This window comes from Phyllobates terribilis, unplaced genomic scaffold (genome assembly GCF_046119375.1).
Source record: "Phyllobates terribilis strain yellow unplaced genomic scaffold, ASM4611937v1 Scaffold_12__6_contigs__length_324123572, whole genome shotgun sequence".
In the NCBI taxonomy this organism is placed as follows: domain Eukaryota; kingdom Metazoa; phylum Chordata; class Amphibia; order Anura; family Dendrobatidae; genus Phyllobates; species Phyllobates terribilis.
This window is the reverse complement of record NW_027362772.1, coordinates 239,877,896-239,899,069: the sequence shown is the minus strand read 5'-3', so window position 1 is coordinate 239,899,069 and position 21,174 is coordinate 239,877,896.

Sequence of the window (21,174 nt, the reverse complement as noted above, 5' to 3'; positions counted from 1 at the left end):
GTGTTGGATGCAGGTGGGTGGATCCCGGGCAGTACTCCCTCCTTACCTGAGAGTGGGGTACCATACCTCTGGGTGAGATGCAGTACCTCTGTGGCGACTGAACCCGCACGGGCGCCACAATAACAGATGACAGGTGCCAGAAGTTGGTTGACTCTATGCAACATAGATGTGAAGCAGTTCTAAAAAACTGTGGGTATACAACTAAATATTAGGTTAGTGATTCACAGGAATGCTAAATCCTCAAAAAAAGAAGAGTACATATTGTGAGTTTGTAAAGACAAATGCAGACACTGCTATTTTTTAGAACAGCCCAATGTTCATTTTTTGTTATTTTCTGTAAAGTAGTTAAAATTTATATACATTTCTCTTCATGTCTTGAATTAGAAAACAGTGTACAATGTTCCCATTGCTGCAAATAAAAACTAGTATAAAGATTTTGTGCTTAACTCATGTTTTTCAACACACTGCTATTATTTTGAACTCTACTGTAGCTGAGGATGAGTCTGCACCATATAGGGTAGATGCCGGATGTGCTGTACAGCTGACTTCGTGCTCTACAGCTAGCTCCAATCATTGCTTTATAACACTGTTATCGCTGACATTGGCAATTAACTAGCAAGATTGCCAATGCAATGCATCAGTTTCCATCACCCCCCCCCCTTCATATTGATTGCAGTTTGCAAATGGATTACCAAGGAGGTGCTGAGGTGCTATGCTTGTGAAGCTAAGTCTGTAGCTGGGCTTCATGACATAAGTTTTACCATATGCTATAAGGTTAGGGTCCCTGTCATCCAAGAGAATCTGGTGGATTATGCAAATTACACTGATCAGAGTGGGATCAGAGTGGGATCCAATCCTCTCAGATGAGGTGAAGAGGGAAGCAAAAATTTCTCCACCTTCTCCATTGCATCAATCCGTGGAAATCGGACTGCACTCAGATGTCATCTGAGTGCAGTCCGATGTTTTCCACAGACTCATTGACTTGCATGGCTGAGAGAAATCCGAATATCAGATCAAACTCGGGCATGCTTTGATTTTTCCTGAGACAGACTCTGTCCCAGGAAAAAATCAGACATATGCATGGCCCCATAGACTAACATTGGTCCGAGTGCGATACGATCTTTTGTCGGATCACACTTGGACCGAAAATACTTTTGTCTGCACAAGCCCGTACACTGTGATATTGCAGTACATAGTTTAAGCAATCAAATGATTGCAGATTCAAATAAGCCTTCAGACAGCTCCATTGACTAAAAAATCATAAAGTTACACGTCTCGAAGATGGTGACACTGGACAGGTTTTTTTTGCAAAGTTTAGTAGTTTTTTTACCACTGATATCTCCCTAATTGTAGTGACCTGGAGAATCACGTTACCAGGTCATTATTACCAAACAATGAAATCTGTAAAAACAAAACCCTGGTGGAATTGCATTTTTTTGCACAATTTCGCCTGTTTGTTTTTATTTTCCTGTTTTTCAGTACATTATATGATAAAAGTAAATGATGTCATTCAAAACTACCCTTTTTCCTGCATATAACAACCTTTCAATGTCGACAGAAAAATAAAAAAAGTTGGAGCTTTGAGGAGAGGGGAATAAAAAAATGAACCAGAAAAAGCAAAAAAAAAAAAAATCATCCGGTTGTGGAAGTGTTAAAAAAACAGACTTGTCAATTCTTCATGTTAATTACATTAGTGAACGCCATAACAGATGCCGTGCTAATATGTTGTATTCAAGGGAAAACAGGCTTGTTTTTAGTTGCATTGATATAATCACACTTTATAAATTCCAAATTGGACAGAAACACACATTAAATCCTAAAGAGATGGAAGAAACCGCATTTTATGTGCTCAGCTCGGCAGCAGCCGAATACAGTTTCCTTATTCAGCTCCAAGAACAATCCGTGTTTTCCTTGTAATATTTACTATTCGGTTTTGGCTGCGGAGGTACGGTTCCTTTATGGAACCAGAAACACAAGCACAAAGATTGTATTCCAAGACCTGAGACTTTATAAAGTTATATACACAGACAGAATAGATAGATAGATAGATAGATAGATAGATAGATAGATAGATAGATAGATAGATAGATAGATAGATAGATAGATAGATAGATAATAGATACATAGAAAGATAGAAGGATAGATAGATAGATAATAGATAGATAGATAGATAGATAGATAGATAGATAGATAGATAGATAGATAGATAGATAGAGGGATAGATAGATAGATAGATAGATAGATAGATAGATAGATAGATAGATAGATAGATAGACAGATAGAAGGATAGATAGATAGATAGATATATAGATAGATAGATAATAGATAGATAGATAATAGATAGATAGATAGACAGATAGAAGGATAGATAGATAGATAGACAGACAGATAGAAGGATAGATAGATAGATAGATAGATAGATAGATAGATAGATAGATAGATAGATAGATAGATAGATAGATAGATAGATAGATAGATAGATGGAACAGTGTAATCAGGGGCGTGGTAGGAAAACATAACCCTTGAGACTAGATTACAGTTGATCACTGAGTAAATATAGAGTAAAATGTAGCCCCCATATAGAGTATAATGCAACCCCCATACAGAGTATAATGTAACCCCCATGCAGAGTATAATGTAGCCCCCATAGAGAGAATAATGTAGCCCCCATGCAGAGTATAATGTAGCCCACATATAGAGTATAATGTAGCCCCCATATAGAGTAAAATGTAGCCCCCATACAGAGTATAATGCAGCCCCCATATAGAGTATAATGTAGCCCCCATATAGAGTATAATGTAGCCCCCATACAGAGTATAATGCAGCCTCCATATAGAGTATAATGTAGCTCCCATACAGAGTATAATGCAGCCCCCATATAGAGTATAATGTAGCCCCCATATAGAGAACAATGTAGCCCCCATATAGAGTATAATGCAGCCTCCATACAGAGTATAATGCAACCCCCATATAAAGTATAATGTAACTCCCATATAGAGTATAATGTAGCCCCCATACAGAGTATAATGCAGCCCCCATATAGAGTATAATGCAGCTCCCATATAGAGTATAATGCAGCCCCCATATAGAGTATAATGCAGCTCCCATATAGAGTAAAATGTAGCCCCCATATAGAGTATAATGATGCTCCCATATAGAGCATAGTGCAGCCCCCATATAGAGTATAATGCAGCTCCCATATAGAGTATAATGTAGCCCCCAGTCCTCCAGTATTATGGCCACAGTAAGTTAAAAAATAAATATAATACTTACATCTCCTCCTCGTTCCCCTGGAGCTCCGGTATCTGCACCGCGTCGCAGTAGCTCCTCTTCCCTGCACAACGTGGCGCACGATGACGTCATGATGCTGCGTCAAAGGTAGAGGGGAAATGATGAGAGAGAAAGCATCACATGATGCTCTCTCCTTCATCATTACTATCAACTGTATCAGCATCTATGATATCTATGCGGGGGGGGGGGAGTGGTACTGGCGTCGAGCCCCCCTGACTCACGGGCCTTATAGCGGCCGCGTGGTGTGCCAGGCCGGGGACCCCTGGGAGAGTGGGCACCCTAGGCAGATGCCTAGTCTAACTGTTCCTAACGCCGGCCCTGCACACAGGAGACCCTGAGACTGCTATATATATGCATCACACAGGAGACAAGGAGATTGCTGTATATATATCACATAGGAGATACCAGACTGCTGTGTATTTACATCACAAAGGAGACACCAAGACTGCTGTGTATACATCACATAGGAGATACCAAGACTGTTGTATATACATCATATAGAAGACATCGAGGGTGGAGTATATACATCAAACAGGATAGACCGGGGCTGAAGTATATACATCACAGGAGACATGGGGGGGTGCAGTATATACATAGGCGGATTATAATGAGGGCAATCCGGGCGACCGCCCGGGGCCCCGAGCCTGCAGGGGGCCCGCGGCTCAGGGCGGGGTGTCTAATGCCGGATTGCCCTCATTATATATGCGGGCCGCCGCGGCACATACCGGTAGCAGTGTCGGGAGTGGGGGCCCCGGACCGCTCCCCCAGCAGCTGCCGCCGCTACTTCTTCTTCGGCCGGGCCAGCACTGCAGCAGTTAACTTCCCTGTGCCGGGCCAGCACTTCAGCAGTTAATTTCCCTGTGCTGGCCCGGCCGCGTCACTGCTAGGAGACACGGCCCTGTGCTCGGCCGTGTCTCCTAGCTCTGACGTCACGCAGTGCGCCCTGGCCTGAACTGCTGCTACGGAGAAGAGAGAGAGCAGGCAGGAGGAATGGAGCCGGGGGATGGTGAGTGTGTGTGTGTGGGCAGATGTGTGTGTGGGCAGATGTGTGTGTGGGCAGATGTTTGTGTGGGCAGGTGTGTGTGTGTGTGTGTGGGCAGGTGTGTGTGTGTGTCTGTGTGGGCAGGTGTGTGTGTGTCTGTGTGGGCAGGTGTGTGTGTGTGTGGGCAGGTGTGTGTGTGTGTGTGTCTGTGTGGGCAGGTGTGTGTGTGTCTGTGTGGGCAGGTGTGTGTGTGTGTGTGTGGGCAGGTGTGTGTGTGTCTGTGTGGGCAGGTGTGTGTGTGTGTCTGTGTGGGCAGGTGTGTGTGTGTGTGTGTCTGTCTGAGCAGGTGTGTGTGTGTGTCTGTGTGGGCAGGTGTGTGTGTGTGTGTCTGTGTGGGCAGGTGTGTGTGTGTGTGTGTCTGTGTGGGCAGGTGTGTGTGTGTGTCTGTGTGGGCAGGTGTGTGTGTGTGTGTGTCTGTGTGGACAGGTGTGTGTGTGTGTCTGTGTGGGCAGGTGTGTGTGTGTGTCTGTGTTGGCAGGTGTGTGTGTGTGTCTGTGTGGGCAGGTGTGTGTGTGTGTGTGTGGGCAGGTGTGTGTGTGTGGGCAGGTGTGTGTGTGTGGGCAGGTGTCTGTGTGGGCAGGTGTGTGTGTGTGTGTCTGTGTGGGCAGGTGTGTGTGTGTGTGTGTGTGTGGGCAGGTGTGTGTGTGTGTGTGTGGGCAGGTTAGAAAGTCTTGCCCTGTTGAACACTACACCTGACTTGAGGCCACCACCTCTTGGTTGTCCAATGTTCTTGCTTCTCTAGGGCTCTTTTCAGATATTCATTATACCAGCTCCCCAGAATACCAAAGCTAGGGTGGGTGACCGCGAGCCCTGATGGTGGTCATAACTGCGGCCACCAAGGGGCAATACTCCATAACAACAATCCCCTGAGGTGGTGTAGGATGTAAGGACCTATTCACACTACATTCAGCGCTGCATTCAGGTCTTTACACAAGGCTTACAACTGAATCCCTGAAATTCAGGATTGTGCTGTCTGAAATGAGACATCTGGAAGCAGAGCAAATGGAGCCTGAAGATTCAGACTTTAGCCTCGGTTTGCCTTTGTTCAAATCAATGGCTATGTCAAGGCACATCTGAATGCCATTTTTCAGGGATTTAGATAGACGCCTGGAAAGAGGAGATGAATGCATTGCAAAATTCAGTGTGAATAGGCCCTTATATCTGGAGTCTTGATATTGATGCCACATGCATTTTACTTGTTTTAACTTAAAAAAAAAATACACACACACAAATTATACACACACACACACACTATACATACACACACATTATGCACACACACACACACTATACATACACACACAGATGTATGTGTGGGCATGTGTGTGGGCAGGTGTGTGTGTGTGTGTGTGGTCCGGTGTGTGTGTGTGTGTGGACAGATGTCATTGTGTGATGTCTGTTTGTATGTATTTTTGTGTTTCAAATGTGTTTATGCGTGTCTGTACATGTTTGTGTGTGTGCATGACCGCATGCGGCCTCCTGTTGAGTATAGTTGGCGCCGTGTGGCCTCCTGATGTCTCTGGGGGGGCGCCGTGCGGCCTCCCGCTGTGTATAGATGGCTACGTGCGCCCCCCCCGCTGTGTATAGATGGCTACGTGCGGCCCCCCGCTGTGTATAGATGGCTACGTGCGGCCCCCCGCTGTGTATAGACGGCGCCGTGCGCCCCCCCGCTGTGTATAGATGGCTACGTGCTCCCCCCCACTGTGTATAGATGGCTACTTGCGGCCCCCCGCTGAGTATAGATGTCGCCGTGCGGCTTCCTGCTGTGTATAGATGGCTACGTGCGGCCTCCCGCTGAGTATAGATGGCGCTGTGCGGCCTCCTGCTGTCTCTGGGGGGAGCGCCGTGCGGCATCTATACTCAGCAGGAGGCCGCACGTAGCCATCTATACACGTATACTCAGCAGGAGGCCGCACATAGCCATCTATACGGTGCCATCTATACACAGCGGGAGGCCGCACGGCGCCATCTATACACAGCGGGAGGCCGCACAGCGCCATCTATACACAGCGGGAGTCTCAGTGCTTTGCAAGAGCAGTTAATAAATTCTGCTTGACTAATTCTGAGCACCATAAAGTCTGGTTCGCTTCTAACCTGCTGTCTTCATTTTCAGCTTGCTGAATTCTAACTCATTTACTGTCATTCGAGACGATGCCTTTGCTGGTCTCTTTCACCTTGAATACCTGTAAGTGTTCCACTTAATGTCATATTTTTGATTCTGTTCTTCTTCATCTTTTGGCATGTGCAATTGTATGAGCAAGTATTCATATGAATTTATGACCTACTTAAACCTTCGAGGACCTTAAATTTTATTCAATCAAATTTTTTTTCAGTTTAAAACTATGGGACATATATGTGCCTTGGTCCTCAAAGGGTTTTTAAAGGGGCTGCAAACATAAATACGAAAAAAATAATTCAATTAGTGCATTTTGTGTTCATTTAATTTTTATTTGAAGTCCATTTTTTTATATACCTTGAAATTAAGCCCTACCCCATAGAATGAAGCCCTACCTACACGACATCTGAGAGCTACATGGATCCCGCTTGTGAGGTGCCTGTCAGTCACTACTATTCAGTTTTAGGGTCCACTCACTAAGCCATATATTCTCTCATGCAAGAGAATAGGGCCAATTATGCTAATGACACTCGGCTCAAACTCAGTCAGAGCTTCAACTGAGTGTGATCCGATTCTCTCGCAGCACAGATATGGAGAAGATGGAGAACTTAATTTCTCCATCTTCTCCATAGTCTCTGTGAGTGTTCATCGGACTGCACTTGGATGACATCCGAGTGCAGTCCAATGTTTTACGTGCACCCATAGACTTGTATGGGTGCACATGGTCCGAATATCGAATGAGATTATTTTCTCATGCCAATAATCGCACTGTCTCATAGTATAACATAGGGCCAAGTCCTATCCGATAAAACATCACATAGCATTCGGCCGTGTTATACGACAGTGTGAGCGAGCCCTTAGAGTCAAGGAATATTTATATGCAGATGATGATATTACTCTCCAAGTGTATATTTTTTTAAGCGAGTTCATAGTAAATGCTTTGCCTTTTTGACATGTGATCAACTAAAGAACAAGAAAGATTTAGGACCTCCCCTATAGAGAAACGGAAAATAGTTTGGAGGACTTGCATGTCCTTTTTTATTTATTATGAGAAAATCATAAAAGATCCCGTTTTTTAACGATGCTGTGACTTTCTGCTGAGAGAGAGGGAGAGAGCTGCCCTATTCAGAGTCTGTAATAAGACCTGCTGACAAAAGTGTTGAAGATACAGTCTAATGTGAATTAACAATGAAAAAAAGTTAATTTCACAAATGGCTTGTATTTTTTTTAATACAAACTTTTTTGTGTTTACAGCTCCTTTAAAGGGAATCTGTCATCAGGTTTTTGCCACCTAATCTGAGAGCAGCATAATGTAGGGTTAGAAGCACTGAATCCAGTAATGTGTCACTTACTGGGCTGCTTAGTGTTGTTTTGATAAAATCATTGATTTGTCAGAAGGTAATTATCACTAGATGACTAGTAAGTTCTGTAGGACCCCACCCCCATCACTGATCAGTAGATTTCTGTGTACACTGAGCATGGGCAGAAAGCTGCCAATCAGTGGTGTGGGTGGGGCTATACAGAGCGCAGCATTCAGAGAGCTGCTAGATCTGCAGCAGATAAAATGGTGATTTTCTCAAAATGACAACAAGCAGCTGAAAAAGTGACACATCGCTGGAATCAGGGTATCTGCCCCAATATTGTGCTGCTCTCAGATGAGGCAGCACAATTAATATTGTGCCAAATTAATTTCCCGTGAACTATCACATGATCTATCACAGGGGATCATGTGACATGTCACGTGATAAATCAGGTGGGGGGGGGGCGCGCCTTCTAAACTGCCCGGGGCCCTTGCTACTCTTAATCCACCCCTGAGTATATATATATCACAGGAGACATGGTGCTGCCTTATAGTCATCACAGGAGACATGGAGCTGTGGTATAGACATCACAGGAGACATAGGGCTGCAGTATAGTTACCACAGGAGACGCAAGGGCTGCGGTATAGTCATCACAGGAGACATGAGGCTGTGGTATAGTCATCACAGGAGACACTGGGGCTGCAGTTGTCACGGGTGTGTTGCCACGAAGATCGTCACGAGTACACAGCCTGACTTCTCGCAGCTGACTTGTTGGTGCTTTGTGTTTTCTCGGCAGTGTAGGAGTTAATTCTCTCTCTCTCTGGGCTAGCTGAGGTCCAGCCTCGCCCAGCTGCAATCAATGCTTCTTTAGTGAGACTCCTTTATATTCCTGCAGGTCTGTTTGGGAGGTGTCGGTGAAAGCTTTTCATTCAGACTTACAGAGCGGATCGTGGTGTTTGGAGTTGCTGAGATAAGTGTATTTGGAAGTGTGTTTTCCCTTTCCTCGCTTTATCATTTATCTCCTTTCCCGTTGGTGTTCCCTCTGTTGTAGTTGTTTAGAAGTTGTATGCAAGGTGGTTTTGGTTTTTCCCTTGTACTGTCTCGTTCGTCTAAATACTGTGTGTGGGCATATTATTTCTGGTTCCCTATTGTTGTGATCGGGGTCCTTCTCAGGACTAGATTACTTAGGTGCAGGGATCCTCAGAAGGTAGGGGTTACGCTGGCGGCCTGGACCTCTGTACCTTTAACAGTACCTCCAGGATGAGGGATTAGTCAGGGCCCCAGCTTAGGGTCAGCTTAGGCCCCCTACCTCCAGTATTCTGTGACAGTGTGACATTTTCACCGACCATCTTAGTTTTTTTCCAGCTACCATGGATCCAGTAGCCGGTCTAGCTCGGCAGTTGCAGAGTTTGTCCATGGGGCTGGTGGACGTTAGGTCCAAGGTTTTGCATCCTCTGGAGCAAGCCGGACCAGAACCTAAAGTAGCTCTCCCTGACAGGTTCACTGGGGGGCGGGACAAGTTTTTTGTTTTCCGGGAGGCATGCAAATTGTACTTTCGGCTGCGGCCTCGGTCATCGGGCAGTGAAGAACAAAGGGTGGGAATTGTCATCTCGCTCCTACAAGGGGACCCACAATCTTGGGCGTTCTCTCTTCCCCCAAGCTCCCCGGTTCTCCAGTCAGTGGATAGGTTTTTCGCTGCTCTGGGACTCGTATATGATGACCCAGATCGGATCTCCCTTGCTGAGTCTAAGTTACGTAGGATTCAGCAGGGAGATCGTCCGGCGGAGGAATTCTGTTCGGAGTTCTGTAGGTGGGCCACGGACACCCAGTGGAATGACCCGGCTCTTAGGAGCCAGTTTTGTCATGGTTTATCCGACAAATTACAGGATGTGTTGGCACAGTATGACTCTCCCGCGTCACTGGAAGCCGCTATGGCCCTTGCTATTCGCGTTGACAGACGGCTTCGGGAGAGGTGCGGGATAACTCTACCCCCTGTAATGTCTCCACCTCCTACAAGGTCCCCTCATATGGTGGTTCCCCTGGTCAGTCCGGAGGAGCCTATGCAATTAGGAGGAACATCATTTCGGGGAAGGGGACCGGTGGTGCGCCATAAGACAGGAAGGTGTTTTCTCTGCGGGAAAAAGGGACATTTTATTGGGGGGTGTCCATCCCGTCCCTTGCAGAGTAAAGAGTCGTCGAAAAAACTGTTTATCCCAGGTTGTGTGGTGGACGGCAATCTGGGAGTAGGTATTTCGTCCCTAGGTTCGTCTCAGTTTCTCGTACCGGCGGAGGTGGTGGTGGGTACGAGAACTGAGAGGATATCTGTTCTTCTGGATAGTGGGGCCGGGGCTAATCTGGTTGATGCTCGGTTTGCCCGGGTTCAAGGTATGCGATTGAGTGAGTTGGCTAAACCCATCCCCATATTCTCGATCGATGCCAGACCTCTCGGTCAGGGAAGTTTTTTGCAAGCTGTGCATGGCGTAAAACTTCAAGTGGGGGCAATACATAAAGAACTGTTGTCTTGCTACGTGTTGGAGGGTCTTCCCACTCCTATAGTGTTGGGCCTTCCTTGGTTAGCTAAGCATAACCCGGTTATTAATTGGCAAACCAGAGAGATAAGCCAATGGAGTAAATTCTGTAATAAAAACTGCATGAACACGGTCATCGGTGCGGTTACTCCTTGGGTCTTACCTCTATTTCTGGCGGACTTTGAGGATGTATTCTCGGAGAATGGGTGTCAGGAACTACCTCCTCATCGCGTGTATGACTGTTCTGTAAAACTGCTCCCTGAGGCCAAGTTACCTAAAGCTAGGTTGTATAACCTTTCTGGTCCTGAGAGGCAGGCCATGAAGGATTATATTTCTGAAAGTCTGGCTAAGGGGCATATTAGACCTTCATCTTCTCCGGTGGCCGCGGGGTTCTTCTTTGTTAAGAAGAAAGATGGAGGCCTACGCCCTTGCCTGGATTTCCGTGAACTTAATCGGATTACGGTCCGAGATCCGTATCCGCTCCCACTTATTCCCGATCTCTTTAATCAGATCGTGGGCGCCAAATGGTTCTCTAAGTTGGATCTCAGGGGGGCGTACAATCTGATTAGGATGAAGGAGGGGGATGAGTGGAAGACGGCTTTTAACACTCCGGAGGGGCATTATGAGAACCTTGTCATGCCATTCGGTCTGACTAATGCCCCGGCGGTGTTTCAACACTTTGTTAATGATATTTTTCGCCACCTGGTGGGACAGTTTGTTGTCATATATCTGGATGATATCTTAATTTACTCGCCGGATCTGGTGTCTCATCAGGAGCACGTTAGACAGGTGTTACAGATCTTGCGGGATAATAAACTGTATGCCAAGTGGGAAAAGTGTGTGTTCGCCGTACAGGAACTCCAGTTTTTAGGCTTCCTGGTTTCAGCGTCCGGTTTTCGTATGGACCCTGGGAAAGTGCGGGCAGTTCTTGAGTGGGATCGGCCGGAGAATCTTAAGGCACTACAACGTTTCCTGGGGTTTGCTAACTATTACCGGAAGTTCATTCGTAATTTCTCGTCCATGGTTAAGCCTCTCACAGACATGACTAAAAAGGGGACGGATTTTTCTAGGTGGTCTGACAAGGCTTGTCAAGCATTCTCCTCCTTGAAAAAATGTTTTGCCTCGGCACCCATACTCATTCAACCTGATGCGTCTCAGCCATTCTTTGTAGAGGTAGACGCTTCCGAGGTAGGGGTGGGAGCAGTATTGTCACAGGGTTCGTCCCCTGGTAAGTGGCATCCGTGCGCCTTTTTCTCTAAAAAATTGTCGTCCGCTGAGAGGAATTACGATGTCGGCAATAGGGAACTCTTGGCCATTAAGTTAGCTTTTGAGGAGTGGCGCCATTTTTTGGAGGGGGCAGTTCATCCGGTCACCGTCATCACCGATCACAAGAACCTGCTATATCTGGAGTCCGCTAAACGTCTGAATCCCAGACAAGCTAGGTGGTCATTGTTTTTTACCAGGTTTAATTTCGTCGTTACATATCGTCCTGGGTCTAAAAATGTAAAGGCGGATGCCTTATCTCGTAGTTTCCCTGGGGCCGGGAATACGGACGACCCGATTCCTATTCTTCAGGAGGGGGTGGTGGTTTCGGCAGTATGCTCTGAGCTGGAGGAGGAGATATTGGAGGCTCAGGGAGACGCCCCTGTTGGACCTCCGGGGAGACTGTTCGTTCCAGATCAGTTGCGACAAAAGGTGATCGAGGCACACCATAACTCAGTTTTTGCAGGACACCCGGGGAGTAAAGCAACTGTGGATCTCCTCTCGCGTCGGTTTTGGTGGCCTAACTTACATAAAGAGGTGGTAACTTTTGTCGCGTCCTGTGGGGTTTGTGCGCGCTCTAAGACCTCACATACCCGTCCGTCTGGGGCCCTCTTACCTTTGAAGATCCCGGAGCGTCCTTGGACTCATCTGTCTATGGACTTTATTACTGACCTCCCTCCGTCTTCGGGTAAAACGGTCATACTCGTTGTAGTGGACAGGTTCAGCAAGATGGCACATTTTATCGCTCTTCCGGCTCTCCCTAATGCTAAAACTCTTGCGCAGGTGTTCATTGGGGAGATTGTGAGGCTTCACGGGGTACCCTCCGAGGTGGTGTCTGATCGGGGGTCTCAGTTTGTGTCCAAGTTCTGGAAGGCGTTTTGTGCACGGCGGGGGATGCATTTGTCATTCTCGTCGGCTTTTCATCCTCAGACCAATGGTCAGACGGAACGTATGAACCAGAGCTTGGAGACATATCTTCGGTGTTTTGTGTCAGAGAACCAGGAGGACTGGGCTTCTTTCCTACCTCTGGCAGAGTTTGCTCTCAATAATAGGCGGAGCGAGTCCACTGGTAAGTCCCCGTTTTTTGGGGCATATGGTTTTCACCCCCAGTTTTGTACTTTCAGTAGGGGGGGCTCTTCGGGGGTTCCGGAGGAGGAACTATTTTCCTCATCTCTCGCTTCAGTATGGAGAGGGGTGCTGAAGAATCTGAATACTATGGGGAACCGATACAAACGTATGGCTGATAGGAGGAGAGTGTCTGGTCCGGACCTATGTGTGAACGATCAGGTATGGTTGTCTACCAGGAATATTAAACTTAAGGTTCCCTCCTGGAAACTGGGTCCCAGGTTCATCGGGCCGTACAGAATCAGTTCTGTTATTAATCCGGTGGCATTCCGTCTTGACCTCCCCCCTACGTTTAAAATTCACAACGTGTTTCACAGATCATTGCTTAAGAGGTATGTGGCGCCGGTGGTACCGTCACCTTTACCTCCCCCTCCTGTGGTTGTCAATGGTAACTTGGAGTTCCAGGTATCGAGGGTCATTGATTCACGCTTTAATCGCCGGTCCCTTCAGTACTTGGTTCATTGGAAGGGGTATGGTCCTGAGGAGAGGATGTGGGTTCCTGCGTCGGATATTAACGCAGACCGATTAGTTCGGGCCTTCCACACGACTCACCCGGATAAACCTGGCCCTGAGGGTCCAGAGGCCCCTCGTAGAAGGGGGGGTACTGTCACGGGTGTGTTGCCACGAAGATCGTCACGAGTACACAGCCTGACTTCTCGCAGCTGACTTGTTGGTGCTTTGTGTTTTCTCGGCAGTGTAGGAGTTAATTCTCTCTCTCTCTGGGCTAGCTGAGGTCCAGCCTCGCCCAGCTGCAATCAATGCTTCTTTAGTGAGACTCCTTTATATTCCTGCAGGTCTGTTTGGGAGGTGTCGGTGAAAGCTTTTCATTCAGACTTACAGAGCGGATCGTGGTGTTTGGAGTTGCTGAGATAAGTGTATTTGGAAGTGTGTTTTCCCTTTCCTCGCTTTATCATTTATCTCCTTTCCCGTTGGTGTTCCCTCTGTTGTAGTTGTTTAGAAGTTGTATGCAAGGTGGTTTTGGTTTTTCCCTTGTACTGTCTCGTTCGTCTAAATACTGTGTGTGGGCATATTATTTCTGGTTCCCTATTGTTGTGATCGGGGTCCTTCTCAGGACTAGATTACTTAGGTGCAGGGATCCTCAGAAGGTAGGGGTTACGCTGGCGGCCTGGACCTCTGTACCTTTAACAGTACCTCCAGGATGAGGGATTAGTCAGGGCCCCAGCTTAGGGTCAGCTTAGGCCCCCTACCTCCAGTATTCTGTGACAGTGTGACAGCAGTATAGACATTGTAGGATAAACGAGGGCTGCTGCGGCTGTGATCTTCTGTGGGACTGGAGTGCATCACACAATGACTCTGCCCACAAAGTACCTCCTGATGCTGGCACTAGCTGATGTGGCGCCCTGCTGCGCATTGGTGCTAGAGAACCCAGAAGGGTGCATGGATGGACTTCTCCACAAGAGGCCCTCACACATTCACACACCTCCACCCTACCACCTCAGACCAGCAGAGGGAGCCTGTTAGGGACATATATAGGGAGGGTGGAGCCAGGCAGCTCAGTGAGTTGTTAGTCAGAAGTGAGTTCAGACAGACTGAGAGAGAGTCTGAGAGCGTGCTGACGCTCAGAGAGCAGCGAAGAGGCAGCACGCTGGCTGCTGTGCTTAGGCAAGCCAAGGCCTACAGCACAAGGTGAAGCCTAGTGAGGGCACTGAGTGTGGCCGAAGGCGAGAGGAAGAGAGGAGAAGGAAGAAGTAGCAAGGGGGCAGAGGAGCATACCAGGCTCACCCCGATATATATACTGGACACTGGGTCCGTGCCTACAGGGACTCTTTACACCCAGTAGGGACTACCGGAACCCCTGGAGGACTACAGGTCCCAGGATTGCCAAACGCTGACTACAGTACCAGGGCTAGGAGTCACGGAGGCCCCAGCGTCCAGGGAGAGTGATCTCCAAAGAGAAGGCCCTACCACCAGGTCAGCAGGTGCAAGGGAGAGAGAGACAGTAACCAAGCTAGGCCTAGTTCCAGGCAGGCCAGAAGCTTAACGAGAAAAGCCACGGATCAGGAAGCCCTATACCCGCACACAGGGGAGAGTCCAAAAGTGCACCCTTCGCCCGGAGTACCCTGGACCGTGCCTGCACCATCACCAGTAAAGGTACTGAAGCTTACCCCCGTGTGAGTGTCCGTCTTTCCTCCGGGACCGTCCTGCCGTCTCTCCCTAGCATCCACCATTTACCCCTACACTGCCCTGGAGCTAGCTCTACATGTGGAGAGCCACACCATCCCTGCTGCCGTAACACCAGCTCCAGAGGACTGCTCCGCAGCGGCGGCTCCCCTTTTGCCGCATTCCACAGGTGGCGTCACGAATAGTGTTGAGCGATACCTTCCGATATCAGGAAATATCGTATCGGATTGGATCGGGCCGATACCCAAAAAGTATCGGATATCGCCGATTCCGATACCGGAAACCAATGCAAGTCAATGGGACACAAATATCGGAATGAAAATAAACCCTTTCTTTCCTTGTAGGTTAATTCTACATGAAGTAAAACAACTAAGAATAATGTAGAATGACATGAAAAGCCGGCAATTCATCAGCGGCATTCACCGGTACCCGACAATTTACAACAGAAAGAATAGAGCTTCACACATAGATTAGGTAGATAGAACCATGTCAGTCATATATATATGAAGTACAGTGACAGTGTTGCTTACTGTACTTGTCATTTAGTGTAAAGGATTTATTAAAAAAAATATTAGTGTTTTCGTGCACCGTCTCTTTAAAAAAGCCGGCCGGCAATTCAGCAGCGGTACCCGACAATTTATAACAGAAAGAATAGAGCTTCACACATAGATTAGATAGATAGAAACATGTCAGTCACATATATATGAAGTACAGTGACAGTGTTGCTTACTGTACTTGTCATTTAGTGTAAAGGATTTATTTAAAAAAATAATAGTGTTTTCATGCACCGTCTCTTTAAGAAAGCCGGCCGGCAATTCAGCATCTGTACCCGACAATTTAGAATAGAAGGAATAGAGAATCACACATAGATTAGATAGATAGAAACATGTCAGTCACATATATATGAAGTACAGTGACAGTGTTGATTACTGTACTTGTCATTTAGTGTTAAAATAAAGGATTTATTTAAAAAAAAATTGGCGTGGGGTTCCCCTTAATTTTAGGCTCTAGCGGAGGTTAAGCAGACAGCTGGGGCAAATGTTTGAAGCCTGGGAAGGGGGTAATACCCACGGAGCTTCCCAGGCTACTAATATCAGCCCCCAGCTGAATACCTAGCCTTTACTAGCTATTAAAATGGGGGAACCCCCCCAAAAAAATAACGTGGGGTCCCCCCTAATTTAATAGCTAGCACAGGCTAGGCAGACAGCTGGGGGCTGATATTAATAGCCCAGGAAGGGTGCCATGAATATTGGCCCCCTCCCAGGCTAGAAACACCAGCCGTCAGCCGCCCCAGAAATGGCGCATCCATAGGATGCGCCAATTCTGGCACTTAGCCTCGCTCTTCCACGCTGCCCTGGTGCGGTGGCAGTGGGGTAATAGGGTTGGGGTTGATGTCAGCTTATAATGCCAGCTGACATCAAGCCCAGGTTAGTAATGGAGAGGCGTCTATAAGACGCTGTCAGTGACGTACATGAGGTGAGCTGAGTTCATTGGACATGACCTCGGCTCATCTGGATGCCGTCACAGCCAGACACTGAGTAGCGCAAGCATGCCTGCGCTTCTCAGTGTCTGCGGGATGACAGGATGGATGGCAGCGTATGGTTTAATTTAGAACAATAAAGAATTGTGTGTTTATTTCAATTAAAGGATTTTTTTCTGGGTGTTTGTGTTTTTTTAAATACTTTACTAGAAATTCATGGTGGTCATGTCTAATATTGGCGTGACCCCATGAATTTTGGGCTTAGGGCCAGCTGATAATGCCAAGCTGGCCTTAACCCCTTTATTACCCAGTGAGCCACCGCACCAGGGCCCTGGATGAGTTGGGTACAGCGCCAGAAGATGGCGCTTCTATGAACGCGCCATTTTCTGGGGCGGCTGCGGACTGCAATTTGCAGCGGGGGTGGCCCAGAAAGCTTGGGTCTCCCTGCGCTGCGGATTCCAGCCCCCAGCTGCCTAGTTGTATCTGGCTGGGCACAAAAATAGGGCGAAGCCCCACGCATTTTTTTTTTAAATTATTTCATGAAATTCATGGAATAATTAAGAAAAAAAGGGCTTCCCTATATTGTTGTGTCCAACCAGGTACAAATAGGCAGCTGGTGGTTGGGGGCAGCCCATTCCTGCCTGCTGTACCTGGCTGGACACAAATATAGTGCGAAGCCCCACGTCAATTTTTTTTTAATTATTTCATGAAATAATTTTTTTAAAAAAGGGCTTCCCTATATTGTTGTGTCCGGCCAGGTACAAATAGGCAGCTGGTGGTTGGGGGCAGCCTGTTCCTGCCTGCTGTACCTGGCTGGACACAAATATAGGGCGAAGCCCCACGTCAATTTTTTTTAAAATAAATCCTTTATTTTAACACCAAATGACATTTGAGGAGTTAATAAAGATGCAGTCCCTAAATTATTATTTATTTTTTAATTAATTTTTCCCAAAACTTTTGACGTGGGCTTCGCCATATTTTTGTATGCCAGCCAGGTACAGCATCCAGCTTCTATGAACGCGCCATTTTCCGGGGCGGCCGCGGACTGCAATTTTCAGTGGGGGGGGGGGGGGGGCAGAAAGCTTGGGCCTCCCTGCGCTGCAGATTCCATCCCCCAGCTGCCTAGTTGTACCTGGCTGGACACAAAAATAGGGAGAAGCTTCACGTATTTTTTTTTTATTATTATTTCATGAAATTCATGAAATAATTAAGAAAAAAAGGGCTTCCCTATATTGCTGTGTCCAACCAGGTACAAATAGGCAGCTGGTGGTTGGGGGCAGCCCGTTCCTGCCTGCTGTACCTGGCTGGACACAAATATAGTGCGAAGCCCCACGTCAATTTTTTTTAAATCATTTCAGGAAATTCATGAAATAATTAAAAAAAAATTATGTGGGGCTTCGCCCTATATTTGTGTCCAGTCAGGTACAGCAGGCAGGAACGGGCTGCCCCCAACCACCAGCTGCCTATTTGTACCTAGCCGGACACAACAATATAGGGAAGCCCTTTTTTTCTTAATTATTCCATGAATTTCATGAATTAAAAAAAAAAAATGTGTGGCGCTTCGCCCTATTTTTGTGTCCAGCCAGGTACAACTAGGCAGCTGGGGGCTGGAATCTGCAGCGCAGGGAGGCCCAAGCTTTCTGGGCCCCACCCGCTGCAAATTGCAGTCCGCAGCCGCCCCGGAAAATGGCGCGTTCATAGAAGCGCCATCTTCTGGCGCTGTACCCAACTCATCCAGGGCCCTGGTGCGGTGGCTCACTGGGTAATAAACGGGTTAAGGCCAGCTTGGCATTATCAGCTGGCCCTAAGCCCGAAATTCATGGGGTCACGCCAATATTAGACATGACCACCATGAATTTCTAGTAAAGTATTTAAAAAAAACACAAACACCCAGAAAAAAGTCCTTTAATTGAAATAAACACACAATTCTTTATTGTTCTAAATTAAACCATACTTACCATCACGCCCATTCCAGCTGAAGCCAACGATCTCCTGCAATAAAAGAAAAATAATAAAGCAACCTCATCCTTACCTTTCCATGGCTCCCACGACGGCTCCAGCTCTGCTACATCGAGATGACAGGCTGGACCGCAGCAGAACGCTGCCATCCAGCCTGTCATCCCGCAGACACTGAGAAGCGCAGGCATACTTCCACTCCTCAGTGTCTGGCTGTGACGGCATCCAGATGAGCCGACAATGAACTCGGCTCACCTCATGTACGTCACTGACAGCGTGGGAGAATTCTCCTGCACTCAGCGCTTCAGCGTGAGAATTTTCCCACGCTGTCAGTGACGTGCATGAGGTGAGGTCATGTCCAATGAACTCGGCGCACCTCATGCACGTCACTGACAGCGTGGGAGAATTCTCACGCTGAAGCGCTGAGTGCAGGAGAATTTTCCCACGCTGTCAGTGACGTGCATGAGGTGAGCTGAGTTCATTGGACATGACCTCGGCTCATCTGGATGACGTCACAGAGAGACACTGAGGAGCGCAAGCATGCCTGCGCTTCTCAGTGTCCGCGGGATGACAGGCTGGATGGCAGCGTTCTGCTGCGGTCCAGCCTGTCATCTCGATGTAGCAGAGCTGAAGCTGTCCTGGGAACCATGGAAAGGTAAGGATGAGGTTGCTTTATTATTTTACTTTTATTGCAGGAGATCGTTGGCTTCAGCTGGAATGGGCGTGGCGGTAAGTATGGTTTAATTTAGAACAATAAAGAATTGTGTCTTTATTTCAATTAAAGGACTTTTTTCTGGGTGTTTGTGTTTTTTTTAAATACTTTACTAGAAATTCATGGCGGTCATGTCTAATATTGGCGTGACCCCATGAATTTCGGGCTTAGGGCCAGCTGATAATGCCAAGCTGGCCTTAACCCCTTTATTACCCAGTGAGCCACCGCACCAGGGCCCTGGATGAGTTGGGTACAGCGCCAGAAGATGGCGCTTCTATGAACGCGCCATTTTCCGGGGCGGCTGCGGACTGCAATTTGCAGCGGGTGGGGCCCAGAAAGCTTGGGTCTCCCTGCGCTGCGGATTCCAGCCCCCAGCTGCCTAGTTGTACCTGGCTGGACACAAAAATAGGGCGAAGCGCCACACATTTTTTTTTTTAATTATTTCATGAAATTCATAGAATAATTAAGAAAAAAAGGGCTTCCCTATATTGTTGTGTCCGGCCAGGTACAAATAGGCAGCTGGTGGTTGGGGGCAGCCCGTTCCTGCCTGCTGTACCTGGCTGGACACAAATATAAGGCGAAGCCCCACATAATTTTTTTTTAATTATTTCATGAATTTCCTGAAATAATTAAAAAAAAATTGACGTGGGGCTTCACACTATATTTGTGTCCAGCCAGGTACAGCAGGCAGGAACGGGCTGCCCCCAACCACCAGCTGCCTATTTGTACCTAGCCGGACACAACAATATAGGGAAGCCCTTTTTTTCTTAATTATTCCATGAATTTCATGAAATAATTAAAAAAAAAAAAACGTGGAGCTTCTCCCTATTTTTGTGTCCAGCCAGGTACAACTAGGCAGCTGGGGGATGGAATCTGCAGCGCAGGGAGGCCCAAGCTTTCTGCCCCCCCCCCCCCCCGCTGAAAATTGCAGTCCGCGGCCGCCCCGGAAAATGGCGCGTTCATAGAAGCTGGATGCTGTACCTGGCTGGCATACAAAAATATGGCGAAGCCCACGTCAAAAGTTTTGGGAAAAATTTATTAAAAAATAAATAATAATTTAGGGACTGCATCTTTATTAAGTCCTCAAATGTCATTTAGTGTTAAAATAAAGAATTTATTTTAAAAAAAAATGGCGTGGGATCCCCCATAATTTTAGTCTCTAGCGGAGGTTAAGCAGACGGCTGGGGCAGATGTTTGAAGCCTGGGAAGGGGGTAAAACCCACGGAGCTTCCCAGGCTACTAATATCAGCCCCCAGCTGAATACCTAGCCTTTACTAGCTATTAAAATGGGGGACCCCCCCAAAAAAAATGACGTGGGGTCCCCCCTATTTTAATAGCTAGCAAAGGCTAGGCAGACAGCTGGGGGCTGATATTAATAGCTCAGGAAGGGTGCCATGAATATTGGCCCCCTCCCAGGCTAGAAACACCAGCCGTCAGCCGCCCCAGAAATGGCGCATCCATAGGATGCGCCAATTCTGGCACTTAGCCTCGCTCTTCCACGCTGCCCTGGGGCGGTGGCAGGGGGTAATAGTGGTGGGGTTCATGTCGGCGCCAGCTGCCATGAAGCCCAGGTTAGTAATGATGGCCGTCTATATGACACCCCCATTACTAACCTACAAAGTGTTAAAAAGAAAAAACACACTACACCCAGAAAAAAATAATTTATTTGAAATAAAACACACCATTTTATTTAATTCTTAGTTTACTAAAAAAAAAATAGTTACCTGTCCACGTTCCTGCGCTGATCTCCCATGCACAGCTGTCACATCTGGAGATGGTGACAGCTGTCATGGCTGCTGTAAGCTCACGCTGCCGGGAACACGTCCGCTCCCGGCAGCGGGAGCCACTGACTGAGGTCACCGGAGTGCATTCAGGCAGCGCAGCTCCGGAGACCTCCTTTACGGCAGTGCTGTACCGTGGGAATTTCTCACGATACAGCAGTGCCGTAAAGGAGCTAACCGGAGCAGCGCTGCCTGAACTCCGGTGAACCCTTACGGCCCCGTCATTCTAGCGGCGGCAGCGGTTCAGAGCGGTCACATTCTATGTGGCTGCTCTGAACTGGAGATTTTCGTGGGACACTCGTGGACTGCTACGGAGGGGTAAGGATAAGGTTGTGGTTTATTATTTTATATTTTATTACAGGAGATCGATGGCTTCGGGGAATTAGGTGTCTTGGTGAGTATAGGTGTAGTTTTTTATTTTTTACTTTATTTTAGGT